This window comes from Mirounga leonina, unplaced genomic scaffold (assembly GCF_011800145.1).
Source record: "Mirounga leonina isolate KUSES-001 unplaced genomic scaffold, KU_Mleo_1.0 Mir_94, whole genome shotgun sequence".
In the NCBI taxonomy this organism is placed as follows: Eukaryota; Metazoa; Chordata; class Mammalia; order Carnivora; family Phocidae; genus Mirounga; species Mirounga leonina.
Genome location: NW_023270855.1, coordinates 29,489,671 through 29,509,219, shown reverse-complemented (window position 1 = coordinate 29,509,219; position 19,549 = coordinate 29,489,671).

Genomic DNA, 19,549 nt, shown 5'->3' with positions numbered 1-19,549 from the left:
GCTCCCCTCGGGAAAGTGCGAGCGGTTCGCGAATCGGGAAGGAGGGAAGAGACGGGAGGGGGAGGGGGAGGAATCGTGATGGTTTTGCCGGTGGAAAGAAGGTGGGGGGAGCCCAAACCCAGGCAGAGTTCCGTGCGTGATTCACAACTTTGGGGGCCTATAGGTTTGAGGGACGCGGGGAGGGCAGAGGGTCCTGCACGCGCCGCCCCAAAGGGCCCCTGGGTGTCCGTCTAGTCGCTGAACTATCCCTTAGCCCTCTGCAGCCGAGCTGGGCATCGTGCTAATAAACTGCCATTTAGCCACGGAGCCGGCGCCAGCCCCGAACACGCGCAAATGATAATTACCTCATTAGGATGTGGCGCATGGACGCGGGCGCCGCGTTTGGAGGGGGGAACTTGTTAATGGGGAAATATTAATTTATGCAAAAACAACGAGCTCGCCTTGGCTGGCGTCGGGGGTCGGGAGAGAGCTCCTGCCGCCTAAGGACGACCCCGTAGCGTCCAGAAGAGCAAGGCCGCGCGCCCAGATCCCGGGGGCCTCGGCGCCCGGCGGGTGCGCCTCCCCCTCTGGCCGACTCCCCGCCTGCGGCTGGGGGAGACTGCACAGCAAGCTGGAGGACTGTTTGAGATCCTAATCGATCAGAATCGCTGATTTGTGATCGGGTTTCTGAGGCAAAGCCGGGCTCCGCGGCTGGTTTAGGGCTGCGTGCGGGGAGGATTCGGAGGGCAGCTCTCCCGGCTGATGGGTACTTACTGTTTGTATAATTGAGAAGGTCCAATCTCCACCTGTTTAAGGAGCAGATTGAAACAGCAGAACCTCCCCTGGATCCTATTAAAACGTTTTTCCTCCTAAGGCCATTCAGTCGAACCAATTTTCCGAAGTGATTCATAGAGCTGAATTCTGCCAAGGCAGCTCTTTCACTTTTAGCCACTAAAGCACCGCGTGGAACCGGGTTTTGTGTTTTTCTAAAATAAAGAGAAGGATTATCAGAGGGGAAAGGGAGGGGGCTTGAAGAGGGGCGGGCAGAGACTTAGTGTGGCCAGAGGTACAAGCAGAGGGAAGAAAAGGGCCTTTTCTAGACAGGCCCCAAGTAAGTTCGGAGGAATTCAGCGTTTTGTGCCTGGCGCACAAAAGCAGCGCGCTCCACGCTCGGTTTGGAGGGGCTGAATTCATCTGTTTGCAGACCATTCCACCTGCGTATCACAACAAACTGCTCAAAGACGCTCCAGCACTTTCAACAGGCCGGGCGCTCTTGGCGACAACAAAAGTGGTAGAGGCTGAGGGTTCTTGTGGGGGTGGGTGGGGGGACGGCCAGCAGAGAGAGAGCGAGAGAATTAGGTTTAGGGAGGAGGAAGGGGGGTGCAGGGGTTTTTAAAAACTTTTGGACGGTTTTGTTTGCGCGACAATTATATCTTGCCAGCCGGCTTTTGCAAGACCACGAGCTTTGTAGCCGCAACCACAGTTTAAGAGGATTACGGTGGGTATAATATGAGCAAACAGGGTTGAGGGTTTGATAGTGAATTTTATCTCCAAAGATACACGATCTTGTGGACCCCGAGAAAATGCTACTGGAAGCAAACCCTTTCCTTCTTCACTCAGGAACAGGTCTTGAGGAACTGAGTATCCTGCCCGAGGCCTCTCAGCTGCAAAACATCCCAGAAAACCATCAGGGAGAGAATGGGAAAGGTCTAGTTGTAACTGAAGGCAAAACGCTCCTTTTCCCTTCAGAACTTCTCTCTACTACCCACTCCCCCGCTGCCGTGCAATTTCAGACCCGATATTGACCTGGCAGGTGAGGGAAAGGAAAAGTGTACTTGGAAAGCAAGGGGAGGGAACAAAGAGATGTCTCCGAGGGAAAGTGGCCTGGAGGGTGACATCCGTGGGTTGATTTTCTCACCCTGCCAAGCTGGGAAACTGCCTCTACTGCCCCAAAATTCAGCAGGCATGAGTCTGTCCCCCTAAAACCCTTCTCCCCCAACTTCCAGATTTCGAAGCTAGAAAGCTTGCTCGTCTGAAAAAAAATATTTCCATATACAGCCCATTGAGTTTAGATGTTCAGAGAAGTGGAATTCCAGACCCAGTGTACCCCCATCCCCATGTTAATGTGAAAACAACACAGAGGAACCCCCCCCCCCACACACCACAGCCACCAAGCATGAAACAAACCAACAACTCACCCCGACATTGAAATAGTATCAATACACCCGCAGGGGCTCAAAACCCGAATTTCTATCCCGACTTTCCTGCGTGTCTCGTTCAGTCACCGGCACTGCACCCCAACCCCCTTTCCAAATTGGGTAATTGTTGATCTCAGCAGCACGAAAGATCTGCTGGTTTGAAAGCTCCATCAAGCTGAAAGGCTTCCAGAGGCTTTCCGTGAACCTGTCTGGCCATCCCTAGCGCTTTTTTTAACTGCATAAGCCGTCCCGCTCTCCCCCGCATCACAAAGGAGTGCTACCTCCACAGAAAGAAAACATTTGGGTAAAAACAAGTTGCCCCTAATGTGCCTCTCTTTCCAAATGTTGGGTGAATACACTGGCTTTTATAAAAGTATTTAATTAGCTTCCACAAACTTCTCCTTCCCTTGCCCGCAGATTATATTGAAGTGGAGGGTTGGAGACTATTTTACACCTTGCCACTCACATGTTAATTAATCTCTATCTAACCCTAATTGCAGTTTATTCAAGCACCGCTCAACAGCTCACCCACACAATAAACACTGATCCTACTTTTATACATATTACTTCACGTTAACACATTGAGTAATTAACTCCAGTACCAACTAATAGTGCAAACAAATATTTTCTGTAAACGAGATGATTTCAGGCAGAATAAAAGAGGACTAGGGAAACGTGGCGCTTGGTGGAGGGAGTGCTGAGATTTCCATTCGCTGCCCCCCAACCCTTCAAATTCATTCTCATTTGCAGCATTTCTTTTTTTTTGAGGCTGAAATGTTAACAAAACAAAACAAAACAAAGAGGGACAGCCATAGGAATGAAAATTTGACAATTTTATGAAGTTGATGGCAGAGTTCTGCAAGATGAGGGGTCACTTTTTTTCTACCTACACATTTTCAGTGAAGGGGGGGTCCAAAATAACGCCACGTGAAGGGCAGCAGGAGGCTCCAGGGATAAGTAGATGTTTCCGGGATGTGAATCCTTCTACGTTACATAAAGGTTTCCAAAGCTTCCCGCGCTAAAGGAAGCCCTGTCCTTCAAAGCAATAGTTAGAAGCGGACCAAGACTGTGGTGATAAATGAGAGGTCCCATCTGTCTCCCCAGTCCAGACTGGTACAAAAGCTCCACTTTGGAGGTGCAGGTGCCTTGGGTGGGCAACCCGACCAAGCAAGCCACCTCACGCGGAGGCACGCGGTCTTGGCCTAGGCGAGGCCCACTAGGCCTCAGCGCGCGCTCCGCCCCAGGGGCCGCATTTCGAGCTGCCCTCCTGCACGCAGGCCCCTGGCGGCCGGTCAGCCTCACCTGGACGGTGCGGACGGCGGCCCACTACTCTTGGCCTGCCAGGCCTGGACCCACCGTGGGGGTCTTCCTCCGCCCTGAGGCCTCAGCCCCGGGCCCCTCTCGTTCCGGCGCCTCGGCCGAGAAAGCCAGACGCTCTGCCCTGGGCCCACTGGGCCCACGCGTGGTCCTCAACACCTCGGCCCGGGTAGGGAATCACGGCCGGAGTTAAGCCTGACGCCCCTCGGCGGCCTGTGCTCGTCCCACGCTGCAGAGCGGGGTGCCACGGCCGGGCGCTTCTGCGGCTCCGCTGGGCCTGACCGACGCCGCGACCTCGGGGATCCGCGGCCGTGGGACGCCGCGCCCGTGCCAAGCCGCTCGCACACCACTGACTGGGGATCCAGGCTCAACCCCAAGGCCTGGAGCGCAATGTTTTAATTGAAATCGCAGGTTTAAGCCCAGCTGGCGGCTGTCTATTGGTTTTGCAAGGGCTTCTCTTGTGGGAAGCATATTAAATATGACTGGCGCTGCTAGAGGCTCCCCTCTCCTTCTGCCCCCTCCCTCTGGCCTTTCTGTGGTCACTAACCCGAACACTGGAATGATGACTTTTGTTTCTATTTTTTGTTGTTGTTTAATGCCAGAAGTCGCCCTCACGTTGGGACAAATTACTTAGCAGACGCCTTCCCGGGGTGGAGACAACGTCAGAGGAAAATCCCTCTCTGGAGCAAAAGCTCACACTTCGCACCACCGCCGGCCTCCCGGGGGAGAAAGGCGAGCGTTTCCACGGCAGGAGAGGTGTCGCGCTTCGGGCTCTGGTCGCTTGCATCCGTTGGTTCTAGATGACAAGACGCACTACTATTTTAAACATTATTATGATTTTCTCACCTGAGTCTTAGGTTGCAGTACTTGATACAGCCTCCCGCCATCTCCCCAGGCAGCTGAGCAGCTCGGGGGCCCACGGAGGGCTCGAGGCTGCTGGGCTTGGGCAAACCCCCACCGGGCAGATTCGATGTTTTCTCCCCGCTCCTCCGTAACTTGTTGGGAAAACAAAACAAAAACCCCAAATCAAACTTCACGGTTGAAGCACCCTCCCTCCCTCCGTCCCTTTCTTACTTCTTTCTAAAGGGATATTTAGGATCTGATTTACATGGTGCCACGCTTAACCGCTGAAAATAGATTAACTTCTGAAGAGAAATTTTTCTGCGATCCTCTTTTTTTTCCCACCCCCCCAGGAAGCATTTTATTGAAAACATTCGGACCCGCTTGCCAGGAGCGGGCTTGTCCCAGGCTCAGGGGCCTCCGCCTTCGGTGCGCGCGGTGTGCAGGATTAGTGCGGCCAGGAGACAAAGAGCCCCAGATACCCCGGCCCCGGCTGGCCGGGCGCGCCCGGAGCGCTCCGGGGCTCCGGATACCCGCACGCAGCGCGGGAGCCACAGTCTCGGGCCCGGGCCTCCAGGGACAGACGGGCCAGAGCCGCCTGCATCTGCCCGCGTCCTCTGGGAGGCTGCGGCGCCCACAACCTCGGTGGCCGAGCGCCTGTCCCTCTGCGCCCGGCGGCGGTTTTGCAGCACCCGTTGCATTCGGGGACGAGTTTGCAAATCTCAGTGCACCCACGGACTGCTTTTCACCCTTGAACACGAGAGGCGCTTATAAGCCAAGGGCGGCCGGCTTTGCAGCCAAGAGGAGAATCAGGCGGTGGTGCAAACCTATCATGATTTCCAGAATCCTCCCAACCCCCTCTGCCATCACATCAGAGGACATTAGATACGTATTTGGCAATCTGGAAATACGCGCTCCTAGGCCAGAAGGATTCTCCCCAAAGAGCAGATCTGCAGTCTCTACCCACTCAGGTTTAGTGAGCGCTTCTCTCTGACTACTGGATGCATATATAGTCACAAATTAAATACAGGTTTAAATATGTATGTAATTAAGTATACATATTTAAATACATATATATGCGTTATGTATGCGCATCGTGTATATATGTATGTGTATATGGATATATATTCACTGCTATCGACAAGCCTTCACTTAGAAATGCCATTTAATTAGGAATCTGATCCAATACCCTCGCGCAGCAATTTGTCAGCGGACGTGTCATTTTGCGATGCGCAGGGGGGAAGGCAGGCGCCTCACGCAAATGCGTTTTCCTCTTGCGATGCTATTTTGGTGTGCAACCCGGAGGAAACAATCATTTATGAAGAACAATTGATATATATTACACACACATATACATATATATACACATACACATATATGTGTGTAGTATATACATATTGTGTGTGCATATATATGTGTATACACACACACACACACACATATATATGAAATTAAAAGGAGTTTTGGTGAGTGACTGGCCCTGCCTAATTCGGGTGCTGAAGATTTCTGACTTCCTGGGAAGACGGCTTAGGATCCTCGGCGTTATTTAACTTGGCAGCTAGTTAAACTCCGTGGTGGAGCCTGCCCAAAGGTATTAGTGTTAAGTGCTGAGAGCTGGAGTTAAGCCGGCAGGGAAAAGGAAGGACTGGAAGGGGCAAAGGGGTGAGAGGAACTGATTTCAGATTCGTCCAAACTTCTGGAAATTTGCCGGGCAGCATAGGTCTGTGTTGGCTGGGCCGTTGGTTAAGAACCTGAAATGCTATGATCACTTTTGAAGCGAATCTCTCCATTCTCTCCTTTGGTGGGTGGTTTGGTTTGGTTTGGCTTTGATAGGCACTTCCCAGGTGTGCGGGCAAAAAGTTCTTTCCAGCCTGGGTTTCTTGAGGTCTACACTGTTCAGCCGAATCCCATCTTCTCCAGTCCTGGGTCAAGATTTCGGTCTGAGTGCTCCACCCTGGTAGTTTGTAGACTGACTTTGGTAAAGACAAAATGGCAACTGCAAGGATGTTGAGTAGAGCTCCATCAAGAATGAATCAGCCTCTTGCTGCTTCCCTTGCTGTCTCCCTCACACACAGACCCTCTCTCTTTGGGGATTAAGCTAGGGTAGCAATCAGTAGGTGATTACTTATTACTGAGGGCCCATTACATGCCAGACACAATACTGAGTTAATACCCACTCTCCTTAGTTCTCACTTCTTCCTATGAAGTATATAGCCATATGCCCATTATACAGATTTGAAAATTGAGGCTCTTGGAGGCTAGATAACATGTCCAAGGTCACATAACTGGGAAGAGTTTGTTTTCAGAACCGGTACTTGAAGTCACCATACTAAAAACCCAGAGCTAAAAACTAGCCTGAATGGCTGGCAGGGTATAAATTGGGACACTTTGAAAACCTGGTTGGCAGTATCTACCAAAGCTGAATATTTGCATTCCTTAGGACCCAGCAATTCCACTCCTAAAAATATACTCTACAGCAATGTGTTCCTATGTTCACTCAAAGACGTGGACTGGAATGTTCATAGCAGTGCTATTGGTAATAGTCTTAAACTGGAAACTGAATAACGATCAAGTGTGGAACTCATAAATAAATAAATAATGGCATGTTCACAAAATGAAATACTATATACATCAATAAAAATCAACAAACCACTGCTATACGAAATAGCACCAGTGAATATCATAAACAATACTGAACAAAAAGAGTCAGATCCAAAAGACTACATATTGCATGATTCCATTTTTAAAAGTTCAAAAATAGGCAAAATTGGGGATACAAGTTGGGGGGGGTTCTGGGGTGTTAGTAAGGGTCTATTTCCTGACTTGGGTTTTAGTTTGTGGATATTTATCAAGCTGTGTACACTTACTCTTTGAATATTTTTTATGTATTTGTTATACTTCTATATAGCTTTTAAATACACTTATATGGTCACATTTCTATATATCTATTATAATATCTCTATGTCTGTTAAATGAGTGAATAATTAGCATTAAGTTGTCTGATTTGCCCCCCTTCCCCAGAATCCCAAAGAGACAATGCTCACCTGCCTCTTGAGTAATGCTCCTTGAATTTCTTCCTCTAGACCAGACAATCCCATTATTAACTGACCTCTCATATAGACTTTTAAAAACAAGCTGCTTCCAAACTCCTAACACAGTTGTCTTTGGAGCCTGGGCCACTGATCCAACTTCCCAGGGAACCTGCAATGGGCTCAAGAATGTTTGGCTTAATCAGAGGATTTTATTTGAAGCATTTTTCTCACCCAAGACCTCAGAGGAAGGATGGCAGCTTTGACCTTGCACCTGTACTCTTTGCCCAGGGCACCAGGTGAAGAATGTCAGGCCAGGAACTGCTTCAAACTTTCCAGAGACACAGTCTGGCAAGTTGCCTTGGGAAGTGGAGGATCTGGTTGAAGGCAGGAGGGTGAGGTACGGGGTAATGGTAGGAATTGGCATTAATAGAAAGCCTTGGCAAGTCTTTAGAGCTCAACTCACTGGGTCTTGGCCCTAGACAAGACCAGGGGAAAAAAGACCGAATCTTGGCTCTCTGGCAAGTGACCCAGTTAGCAGAACTAGCGGTTTTGCTCTGGGAGAGGGTGGCAAAGTTTATTTTAGCAGGAAAAAGCCTTGGGATACAGAAATCAAACCAAATACTTGACAATCCCTTTGTGCAAATCTCTGGTGAATTCTGCCAGTGGCACTGGTTACAAATCTGATCTCAGCACTTTAAGAAAGATACCAAGAACCTACAACTAAAGCAATTAAGGGAGGAGTGAGGAGGTAAGAACTGGTGCTCTAATTTAGATAGACTAAAAATAATTCTCTGGTCCTGAAAGAGTGAGAGGAGATAAGACCCAACATGATATAATTAATTCATTATTTAGCCAGCACACCTATCTTGAGATTTTCTATATTGAGCACCATCTAGATGCCAGGGATATGGTGCTTACCGATATAGACACGATCCCTGCCCAGCTGCAGCTTACATTCCTTCACTCAGCCAATAGGCATGCATCAATACCTTCTGTAAACCAGGCTTTGTGCCCAGAAATGGAGAATGGCTAATGGGTGTGCCTAGGTTTGGTCCAAGATTCTCAAAGAGGGCAGTTAGAGGGGAAAAAGTAAAAAACAAAAGCATACCCAAAGAACTCCCTGACAGGGAAGTTAGAAAATTTAAGAAACTTCCTGCCCCAACAGAGGTGGCAGGCTGAACTAATAAAGAACAGGTTTCTGGAGGCATCTGTGATGGGTGGGTAAACTTCCCCTTTGGCAGCTCGCTGCCTGGTGATTTTTCTAGATATAGGATTCTGGTCTGGGTGGACTTGGGTCTCCCTGGAGCATGCTCTTATGGCACAATATGGAACTCCTTCCTGGGTTTTGTAGGGCTGAGTGTCTTTGTGGCACTGTGGGTTCTAGAATCAGATCAAGTTAGAAGCCTGGCTAATCAGTCAGCTGTGTGTCAACAGGCAGGTTGGAAAAACTCTCTGCAAGCAGGAGTTGCCCAGTTTTGACAGGAGATGGACATCTACTTGGGCACAAGCGGCGAGGACTAAATGAGAAGATGCACGAAGCTCAAGCACCCGTGACTGGCCAAGGGAAAGCACTCCATGTGTGTTTGCTATTGTTATTGCAAGAGCTATTGTTATCCATAACCATGGTCCTCCAGTCTGCCTGGAGGAGGAGGAAGAGGGCAAAAACATTACTTTCTTTTTTTTTTTTTTAAGATTTTATTTTTAAGTAATCTCTACACCCATGATGGGGCTCAAACTCACAACTCTGAGATCAAGAGTCACGTGCTCCACCGACTGAGCCAGCCAGGTGCTCCCCCCAAAATTACTTTCTTGTTTTTGTACAAAAAACTTCATTTTTTTTTCTGATTTAAAAGGTGATCAATGAAGAGACTTAGGGAAAGGCAGAGGATTACAAAGAATATTAAAAGTGTGCGTAATCCTACTACAGAATCACAGACGCATGAATGTATGTTCTTTCTATGCATTGACAGGGTTGACATCATATGATATATACTGTTTTATGATCTGCTTTGCGTTTAATATAGCATGACTATTTTCCCATTTTAAATATGCTACTAAGACATAATTTTAATGTCTCTGTAGTACTCCACTATATGGCTTTAACTGAGTTAAACAGTCCTTTATCAATGGATATTTAAGTTGTTCACATTTTTTTGCAATAGCTCCCGTCAGGAACTTTCCCATACATACATTTTGCGCATAGCTAATTCCCATAGGACAAATTTTCAGAAGTAGAATTATTATGGCAAATGGTATGCACATTTTTAAAGCTTTAAATATCAACTGACAAATTGCCTTTCAGAAGTAGGTACGATGACTTTTCCCAGCACCTTCACTAACATTGGGCATTATCACTGAAAAAAAAAAAAAATCCTTACAAATTTGATAGGTCCCAAATGGTCTCTCATTGCTATTTCTGCCCATATGTTCTTGGCCAGGACAGACTCAGGTACCAAGTTATGGAGAACCTGGAATATAGAAATGATGGTACAGACCTGGGTGATAGTAGAGATGAAGAAATATGGGAAAGGATATCTCAGAGAGAGAAATTTCCAGAGAAATAGGAGACCAGTGTCACATATTTTGTGGCATCCAAATGGTTCCAGATTGCTTTAGGATTTGAATGTTTCCTTGAGAAACATTGCTCTTCAGAAATCCCCAGTCAGAAAGCAAGCTGCTGGCCCCTTCATGTCTTCTAGACCCTCTGTCCCTTCTTGGGTGAGCTCGCCCCTTAGGTCCCACATGTGGGTACTGACCTGTAGCTGGAGGCATAGCATCCCCATGAGTGGGAACCTCGGGCTAATGAGGCCAAGGTGGTCTGCGACTCTCACAAAAGTCACCCAAAGGACTATGTCCTGGCCTTGGACAGATGTTTGTAAATGTAAGCTCGCTGGCCAGAAGGGGCACTCCTGAGAACAGGTGGACCAGTGCAAACCTCTCCCCATGCCTAGAGAAAAAATCAGAAGGGCCAGAGGAAGGAAGTTCTAGAAAATGAGAAGAGTGGTCCAACCCATATCACACAAATAGAAGAGAAGGCACATAGTGGAGGATTATTTATTCACAAGAGCTAGATTTTCATGTCCAATTTGAGCTTCTCCCTAGCCAGCGAACTGCACGCTTTTCATTTACCTTTGTGATTTCTGTTGAATCTTTCCTGCTAAATAAAAAGCAACTGAACCTTATTGTGAGGGCTTTTCAATGGGAGCACAGAATAATATAACAAACCCACATACCCAATCCCAATAAAATCAGTCCAAGGCCAATCCCAATTCCTCTCTATCCCCATCTACTCTGCCCTCCTATTATTCTAGAGCAAGTCCCAAGCGTAATATTTTGTCATCCATAATAATTTAACTACCATCACCTAAAATATCACCTAACATCATCAAATACCTGGTGTTCAGGTTTCCAGTTTTCTTATAAATGTCATAACTTTAAGTAATCCTTTGTTTTCGTTAGGATTCAAACAAGGTCCATACATTATGATTGATTGTCAAGCCTTTTAAGTCTCTTTTGATTTATAGATTTGTCTCCCTCTCTCTTTTTTTTTCCCCCTCCCCTTGCAATTTACTTCCTGAAAAAAAAAAATCAGGTTTTTTTTGTCCTGTCGTTCTCATAGTCTGAATTTTGCCGACAGCATCCCCGTGGTGTTGGCAATTTAAAAAACTCACTTCTTAAGATGCTGCCCTTCTTTCTGCCACTCCTTCTTGAACATTCCTTTGAGAGCACATTTTTGCTGTTTAAACCCCCTGGCCTGTGACCTCCCGGTAGGCAGGGGCCTCTCTTGTTCGCCTTTGGTCTCTGCCTCACAGCCACCAGCAGACTCGGTTTGTTAGATGAATCAAATGACTGGAAGAATTATGCTCTCTTTTCTTTATGTCTCTGCCATGTACACCCTTGAATTCACCTTGCGGCACCGCATTTTGTACTATTTTGTACTTTCTTTTCCACATGTGGTTAGTGTCTAAGGATAGGATCAGCCCCATGTTGGTTTATAAATACAGAGTTTCTCCCCACTGCCCTGCAATGAGGCGCTGCACAGATCAAGATTCTTAGTTCCTGACTAGTTCAGAGGCATACTGACTTCCCATCCTCTGTGGTTCTGGAATGTATGCTGGTGCTTTTAGTCTCCTTACTCATGTTTTTAAAAATGTTTAGTTTTTAACGAAAGGAAGGCTTCCCAGACTTTTCCTTGGGTATTGGGAAGATATTTATTTTAATTCCAGAATAAAGATTTCCTTTAGATCTTATTCTCTCTCCCACCCACACCTCCATAGGTTCCTTGGGGGTGGGAGTGGAGGTGGTACAAATTTATGTACGGGAGAAACTTAACATTCTATAAATAAGAGCTTGCTTGGGGAATGAAAGAAGAGCCATAGCAAGTAAATCTCTATCCCTCTTGTTAAATTAAATTGGAGCATATGCTTATTTAACATAGTTCAGCATAGGAAGTATTATCTTTTGATGTATGTTTGCAGGTTAGATCAAGTTTTCACCTAGAGAACATGAAGGAGTAAGTAAATTAATATTGATCACCTAGGAGGTAATTAGTAGACCCGACTTCTGTGTTTCCTGACTCATTGACTTTTTGGATGCAACAGTAATAATTGTGACCACTTACTGAGTTGCAACAATATAATATAGTACACTATCTACAATATAGTGGAAATCAAGTCTCCCTTCGGCTAAATCTAGTCTTTTTCCCCAGGGGGCAACCACGGTTACTGATATCTGACTATGTGCCAGGCGCTGTGAGCCTAGCAGTTTTTTTTTTTTTCTTTTAGATTGTATTTATTTGTCAGAGAGAGAGAGAGAGAGAGCGCGCAAGCAGGCAGAGCGGCTGGCAGAAGGAGAAGCAGGCTCCCTGCTGAGTGGGGAGCCCGATGTGGGACTCCATCCCAGGAGCCCGGGATCATGAGCTGAGCCAAAGGCAGCTGCTTAACCAACTGAGCCACCCAGGCACCCCGAGCCTAGCAGTTTTTAACAATTGTTATCATTGTATCACCGGTGGGAGCCTATAAAGTAGGGGGACTGTTTGTCCCCATTTTCAGGTGAAGTAAACCAGGCTTGGTGGGTATCAGTGATTAGTCTAAGGCCACATGTTTAGTTGAGTGGCAGAAGCAAAACTCCTGGCTAGCCAGAGTGGGACCCCAGACTTCTTGCTCTTAGCCATGATCTCACTTTATGTAGGGACACAAAAATATGACATGTTAATATCTTCAAGCAGTAAACTGTTGACTACCATTTGTTGAGTTGTTTGGGCCAGTTGGTGGTTTGACTTTCTTTCAAGAAATTAAAAGTATATAGCTTACATGGCTTGCATGAAAAAGGATAGGATACTGTTAACATTTTATAGGTAAGAGAATTAAGAAGAGAGACAATGGAGGGCGTCTGGCTGGCTCAATTAGTAGAACATGTGACTCTTGATCTCGGAGTGCTGAATTTGAGCCCCACCTTGGGTGTAGAGTTTACTTAAAAAAATAAATAAAACCTTAGTCTCTATAACAAATTTAAAAGAAAAAAGAAGAGAGACAATGGGTAAAGCAAGGAGTGGGTTGGGGAAATGAAAGATGAAGAGCTGTGGCAGAGGTTCTCAACCTTTCTGTGGGGGGTGGGGTGGCAAACATACACCACAGACCCCATTCAGAGTCTGGTAAGCTTGTGGATCCCATCTCCAAATAATGATTTAAAATGCATAAGATAAAATATGTGCAATTCCAAAGGAGACCATTCATACTGACACACAGTTATCAAAATCTTTTTTAAAAAGTGTGATAGAGTGATATATGTGTTTTTTCTAAATGCATTAAATAAGATCAGTGGCAAATAAAATACCTAAGGTAATTTAGAAGTACAGATGAGGGGCGCCTGGGTGGCTCAGTCGTTAAGCGTCTGCCTTCGGCTCAGGTCATGATCCCAGGGTCCTGGGATCGAGCCCCACATTGGGCTCCCTGCTCAGCGGGAAGCCTGCTTCTCCCTCTCCCACTCCCCCTGCTTGTGTTCCCTGCTTGTGTTCCCTCACTTGTGTTCCCTCTCTCTCTGTGTCTCTGTCAAATAAATAAATAAAATCTTAAAAAAAAATAGAAGTACAGATGAGTATAAGTGATATCTTGAGATATTGCAACAAGTAGAACATGATATGAAAATTTCTAAGATTTCTGTTGGTAAAAAAGTCAGATACTGCAGATGCTACTGTGGTTTGCTACCTTCTTTTTTCTCCCCTCCTATTCAAGTTCACAGACCTTCTGAGTTCTAGGCGAATACTCCAGGTTAAGATTCTCTCCCTGGTAAGAGGACCTGCACAGAAGAAAGAGGGTAATAGTTAACTTTTCATCCTGTGCCTGCTACTAGAACTATACTTTAATCCAGATTCTTCTTGTCCAGATGCTGCTCTATTGGAACACTTTAAAAAGTACATTTATTAAAAAAAAACAAAAACAAACAGTCCTTTAAAATATTTTTAGGGGCGCCGGTTGGCTCAGTTGGTTAAGTGTCCAACTCTTGATTTTGGCTCAGGTCACGATCTCAGGGTTGTGAGATCAAGCCCCAAGTCAGGCTTCACGCTGGGCATGGAGCCTGCTTAAGAATCTCTCTCTCCCTCTCCCTCTGTCCCTTCTTCCTCCTCTCTAAAATAAATGAATAAATAAATAAAAATTAAAAAAATAACATACTTTTAATTTGAGGGGCACCTGGCTGGCTCAGTCAGGAGAGCATGTGACTCTTGATCTCAGGGTCATGAGTTTGAACCCCACAATGGGCATAGAGATTACTTAAAAATAAAGTATTTTTTTTTTAAGATTTTATTTATTTATTTGACAGAGAGACACAGCGAGAGAGGGAACACAAGCAGGGGGAGCGGGAGAGGGAGAAGCAGGCTTCCAGCCGAGCAGGGAGCCCGATGTGGGGCTCGATCCCAGGACCCCTGAGCCGAAGGCAGATGCTTAATGACTGAGCCACCCAGGCGCCCCCAAAATAAAGTATTTTTGATTTGAAAAAAGTAATAAATACACACTGTTAATCAAACAACATAAAACACTATGTGCTGAAAAACATGTCTCCTTTCCATCCAAAGTTGGCTGTCCCCTTCCCAGCGGTAACCACTGTTCCTAGTTTCTTCTGAAGCCCTCCTGTATCGATCACTGCTCTTGGTCACCAGCAAGAGAAACTGATGTCAGAAGAGGAGCTGATGAATTGCTCAGAGAGAGCTGGGGAAGCAGGCTCAGTGAGGAACGAAGGGACACGGGAAGTGAGGCACAGCCAGGAGAGGCACAGGGACAGCTCTGTGTGGGCTGCACCTGCTTCTGGGTCCATGGCCCCGTCATCGGGCACCCGGGACTGTCCTGAAGCCAGCCTGGGAGTCCTCTAGTGCTGCCGGGCCTCCTCAAGAGCCAAAGTTCTGAGCTAGAGCATCGTTAGCCACTTACCACAGTCAGGGGCGTGCAGAGGGAACATTCTTTCCCCTTCAACCTTCCGTGGATTTTTGGATTTGGGGTCTGGGAGGCCAAAATGACAAATGTCCATTTACTCTCTTGAAAATATGTGTATATATAAATACACATACACACATATGGATAGATTTGCTTATTACTTTTTAAGTCTTTTATTTTTATTTTTTAAAAGATTTATTTATTTATTTGGGGGGGATGGGCAGAGGGAGAGGGAGAGAGGGAGAATCTTAAGCAGACTCTGTGCTGAGCGTGGAGCCCGACGCCGGGCTCCATCTCATGACCTTGAGATCATGACGTGAGGTGAAACCAAGAGTTGGATGCTTAATGACTGCACCAGGTGCTCTGACTTTTTAATTCTTTTAAGGGCTGGTCTGCCCATGGATTCTTTTTAAAAGACCAAAGTATATATCTTGGACATTCTGCGGTACCAGCACATATACACGTACTTTCTTCTACCTATCAATACAGAGAACAAACTGATGGTTCCCAGAGGGAAGGGGTGGGGGATGGGCAGCGTGCTTCCATTACGAAGTGAAGAAGTCACAGGGACGAAAGGTACAGCAGAGGGAATATGACCAGTGGTGGTACAATAGCATTGTGGTGACGGATGGGAGCTACACTGGGGCGAGCAGGGCAGGAGGTGGAGAGCAGCCAAATCACCATGTTGCACACCTGAAACTCATGTAACGTTGTGTGTTGACTCTACTCAAGTAAAAATAAAATAAACCGGGGTGCCTGGGTGGCTCAGTCGTTAGGCGTCTGCCTTCGGCTCAGGTCATGATCTCAGGGTCCTGGGATCAAGCCCCGCATCGGGCTCCCTGCTCGGCGGGAAGCCTGCTTCTCCCTCTCCCACTCCCCCTGCTTGTGTTCCTTCTCTCGCTGTGCCTCTCTCTGTTAGATAAATAAATAAAATCTTTTAAAAAAGATAAAATAAAATAAACCTGTGCAATGATAGTGACTATTACAGGAAAAACAAACAAACCCTACTTTATTCTTTTTCCTGGTTCCATTGTATTCCATCATAGTAAAGGCAAGAATTTATTTCACTGCTCATGAGAGGCTTCCAAGTCTAGCCTCGTGAGGCCGTGTTCCTGGCATGAGAAATGAGCTTTCTGTCTTGCTGTCCTCAGGCCAACACTGACTCTGGTCTCTGGCCTGGGGTGCAGAAGGCTGATTTTGTAGCAGACTATGTTGGTGTCCTGCCCACTCACCCTAGTCCTTAGCACTTCCTCCCAACCAGGCCCGATTTCCCAACACCTTTCTTGCATTTATTTGCCGGAGGCCTTTCTGGGATGACCAGGGTTTTCTTTGTCCGCCTGCCCTGCACGTCTGAAGGGCTGGAGAAATACCTTTTCCTAGCCTCATCTCCCAGCTGTCCTCGGCCAACAGCAAGAAGGGCCAGGGCTGTCAGCCCTCTGCTAGCTCTCACACCCCTCCCGGGGAGTAACGCTGACATGTCTGTTCTGCAGGGGGCTCCTGGACTTCTCCAGGCTGATCGAACTCCAGCTCCCCTCAGTGGCTGACATCTCCCAGTCTCCCTTCCCCATCCCGGCTAGTAGTGTTTCCTGGGATCACCTCCCAAGTAAACCATTGCACTTGAATCCTTGTCTCAGGGTCTGTTTCTAGGGAAACCCAAATGAAAGCAGTGATGTTGAAGAAGGGGAGACAGGAAGAGAAATTCATTTGCTCATTCATTAATTCCTTCAACCACTATTTACTGAGGTCCACAGTCAGAGGAAAGTGGAGAATGCAAATAAATGTAGACAAGAGGGACAAATTCTTCCTTTCCAAGGCACAGAAGCAAATGGTAAAACAAGTGGGCAGTAAGCATACCTTGTTCAATGCACAGCCGTCCAATCCGCAGCTGATTGGGAGTGGTTCCGGCGGGAAGAGTGCACCAGGAACAGGGAGTAACAGGACCCAGCTTCTCAAGGGCGCTGACCTGGCCATACCTGTCATTTGTTCAGAGCCTGAAACATGTGGCAAGCTCTTAAGAGCTTCAGAAATTAACAGTAAAATGTTAGCTAACATTTATTGAGCACTTAGCATGTATGCTGTTTTTTTAGTACTTTGCATGTATTAAAACATTTAATCTTGATAGTAACCCAGTGAGCTTAAAACCATAGGTAAGGCTTGGGGGATTCTTCTGGTTATTCGTATTTTACAGTTGGGAAAACTGAGGCCTAGGGCAATTGCCCAAGGTCACATGGCTAATGATTACCACCAATCATTTGAAATCTGGACCGTGTTCAGCCTGACTCTAGAACCTGTGTGTGTGTTTTTTTTTTTCCCTTGACCGTATTTTATTATTTCCTTGCTCTTGAGGTTATTTACATCTATTGCATCAAATCAGTCCACAGCACGTCTTTTGGAAAGCTCAAGGGGCTGCTGAGTCATCCTTCCCCCCACGGCAGGCATTGTTACACAGAGCCCATGCCCGTCTTCTCCTGGGAGGCCCCTTCACTTTGACACTGAAAAGCTCCACCAATGAACACCTTCCCACTGATGGGGGAAAGGGGTCCCCTCAGAGTGCACAGTGCAGGGGGGCACCGGATGGTCTGCCTTCTCCAGGTGTGAGGGGAGGGGGGTGCCCGAGTCTCCTGCAGAGGCTTGGCCAGCCTCAGCCACCCTAGCTGGAAACCTTCCATGTGGAGGGGACAGGAGCTTATGCTCTTTTTTTTTTTAAAGATTTTATTTATTTATTTGACAGAGAGAGAGACAACGAGAGAGGGAACACAAGCAGGGGGAGTGGGAGAGGGAGAAGCAGGCTTCCCGCTGAGCAGGGAGCCCGATGCGGGCTCGATCATGACCTGAGCCGAAGGCAGATGCCCAACGACTGAGCCACCCAGGCGCTCACTCTTGGGCTCCGCTTTCTATTCTGTCCTGCTATCCCTGCGGCCCCAGCTTTCACCTTTAACATTTACCTAGGGTGGTTTGAGCCCCCATCCTTTGTCCTAACAGAATCTTGGTCCCTCCCCATCTCAGGATTACCTTTCTTTTATGTATCAGGGAGAAACGGGCACTTCTTACATATCCACTCCTGAGTCAGTCCCTGGTTCTGCCCCTGCGCTCAGGTCACCGTGTGGAAGGCTCTTCTCTGGGACAGGCACCCCCTTTTCCTTGCATTCTCCACGGGAATATGACCCCAAGACTGCGTGCATAGCAGCCTCATTACAGAAGTAGATGGTGGTGACAGAGGGTAGGTGCAATGTGAGTTTGTTTACTTACAGCAGAAGGATGAAATCCAATTTCAGAGATGTTAAAAGTGAAACAAAATTGAGAATCACAGACTAAGAGGTGAACAAGAAATGGATCAGAGATGGTTTTACTTGCTGTCAATGCAGAAAGAAACCCATGCCCTTGATTTGGAAAATCACTAGTCTACATTAATCTGCCCAGAATCATTTTATCATAACTATTCTCTGAGTTTTGGAGGGAAAGAGTTCTCATCCTGGCAAAAATCATTTCATGGGAGTTCAGCTTTCGGTATCACAAAAGTAGAGATTGGTGTTTCATTGAAGTGGCCTCTGCAAAGTTTGACTTTCCAAATACATTGTGACGTCAATACCCTCCATAGGCTCTGGAATTTGGAGTCAATAATCTTTACGTTTGGCTTTTTTGCAGGGTACTTCGTGCTCAAAATGGAAGTAATAGCACCGAGGAATGCTGTGGAGGAATTTGTTGTGTTCACAGCCCTGCATTGGGAGGTGGGGCGGGGCGGGGGGGAGGTTGGTTAGGGTTCAGCCGCCCTGTTTATTATAATGTAGTGACAGGAGAATTTGAAGACTCGTCATAGCTTCCATGTAAACTATAGTTGTCTTTGCATCGAATACCACCCATATTTGCCTTCTCATGTTGCCTCTGATTTCCTTTTAAGTACATCCCTAAATTCCCAACACTTTCTCTGAAATCCTTACTGTCTTCCATTACGTTTCCTGCTTAGCTATTTCAGCAAAGCCTTGTTTATTCTTTGCAATTGTATTCACCACCCAGGAAACAAGCCAACTCGTTTCTGATGGACAGAGGGAAATATGCCAACTTAACCATCTTTATAACTGCTTTGTGCCATTGCACCAGCAATTCTTAGGAAAGAAAAACATTTATTTGCGTACTTTTGGCTTATTGTTTCCTTTGCATCCTAGTTATTTTGCGGTTGGTGTATTAACTGTGATGACTTTATCCCTCTGTTCTCTGGTGGCTGGGATGAATTTGTTGTGCAGTGTTTTTCTCTGACCTGAGGCGTGCCGTCCTCGGGGTAGAGGGCTCGCTGGCAGATTGTGCCTTCCCGGCCCTCTCCTTGTGTTTTGCTTACTTACAACAAATGCAGATTTACAACTTTAGATGAAATGCTTGGTTTCAGAAGTAGGAAAACAGATGATACTTTTCGTATTTAGATGAAGAAGCAAAACAACCTTGAATAAAAGATGAATCCTGATTTTTAAAAATTTGTTTACCAAGAATTGCACAATTGTGCATAATTTGATTTACTTCAGATTGGTTAATCATGTACTGATAAAAACTGGCCACAAAGAACATGCTTATTCTGGATTTTAAAATTTAAAGAAAATGAATATATTGACATTTGTGCAGAAACAATAATGATACCACCGTCGTTGGTTGTTTTCCTAGAATTCCTACCGAACCCCAAATTTATGACATCAGGACTTCATGCCTGTGCTTAGAAGTTCAGGTCACGTTAGTGGGGAGGTAGATGACTTTAGGAAAGCCATTGAGA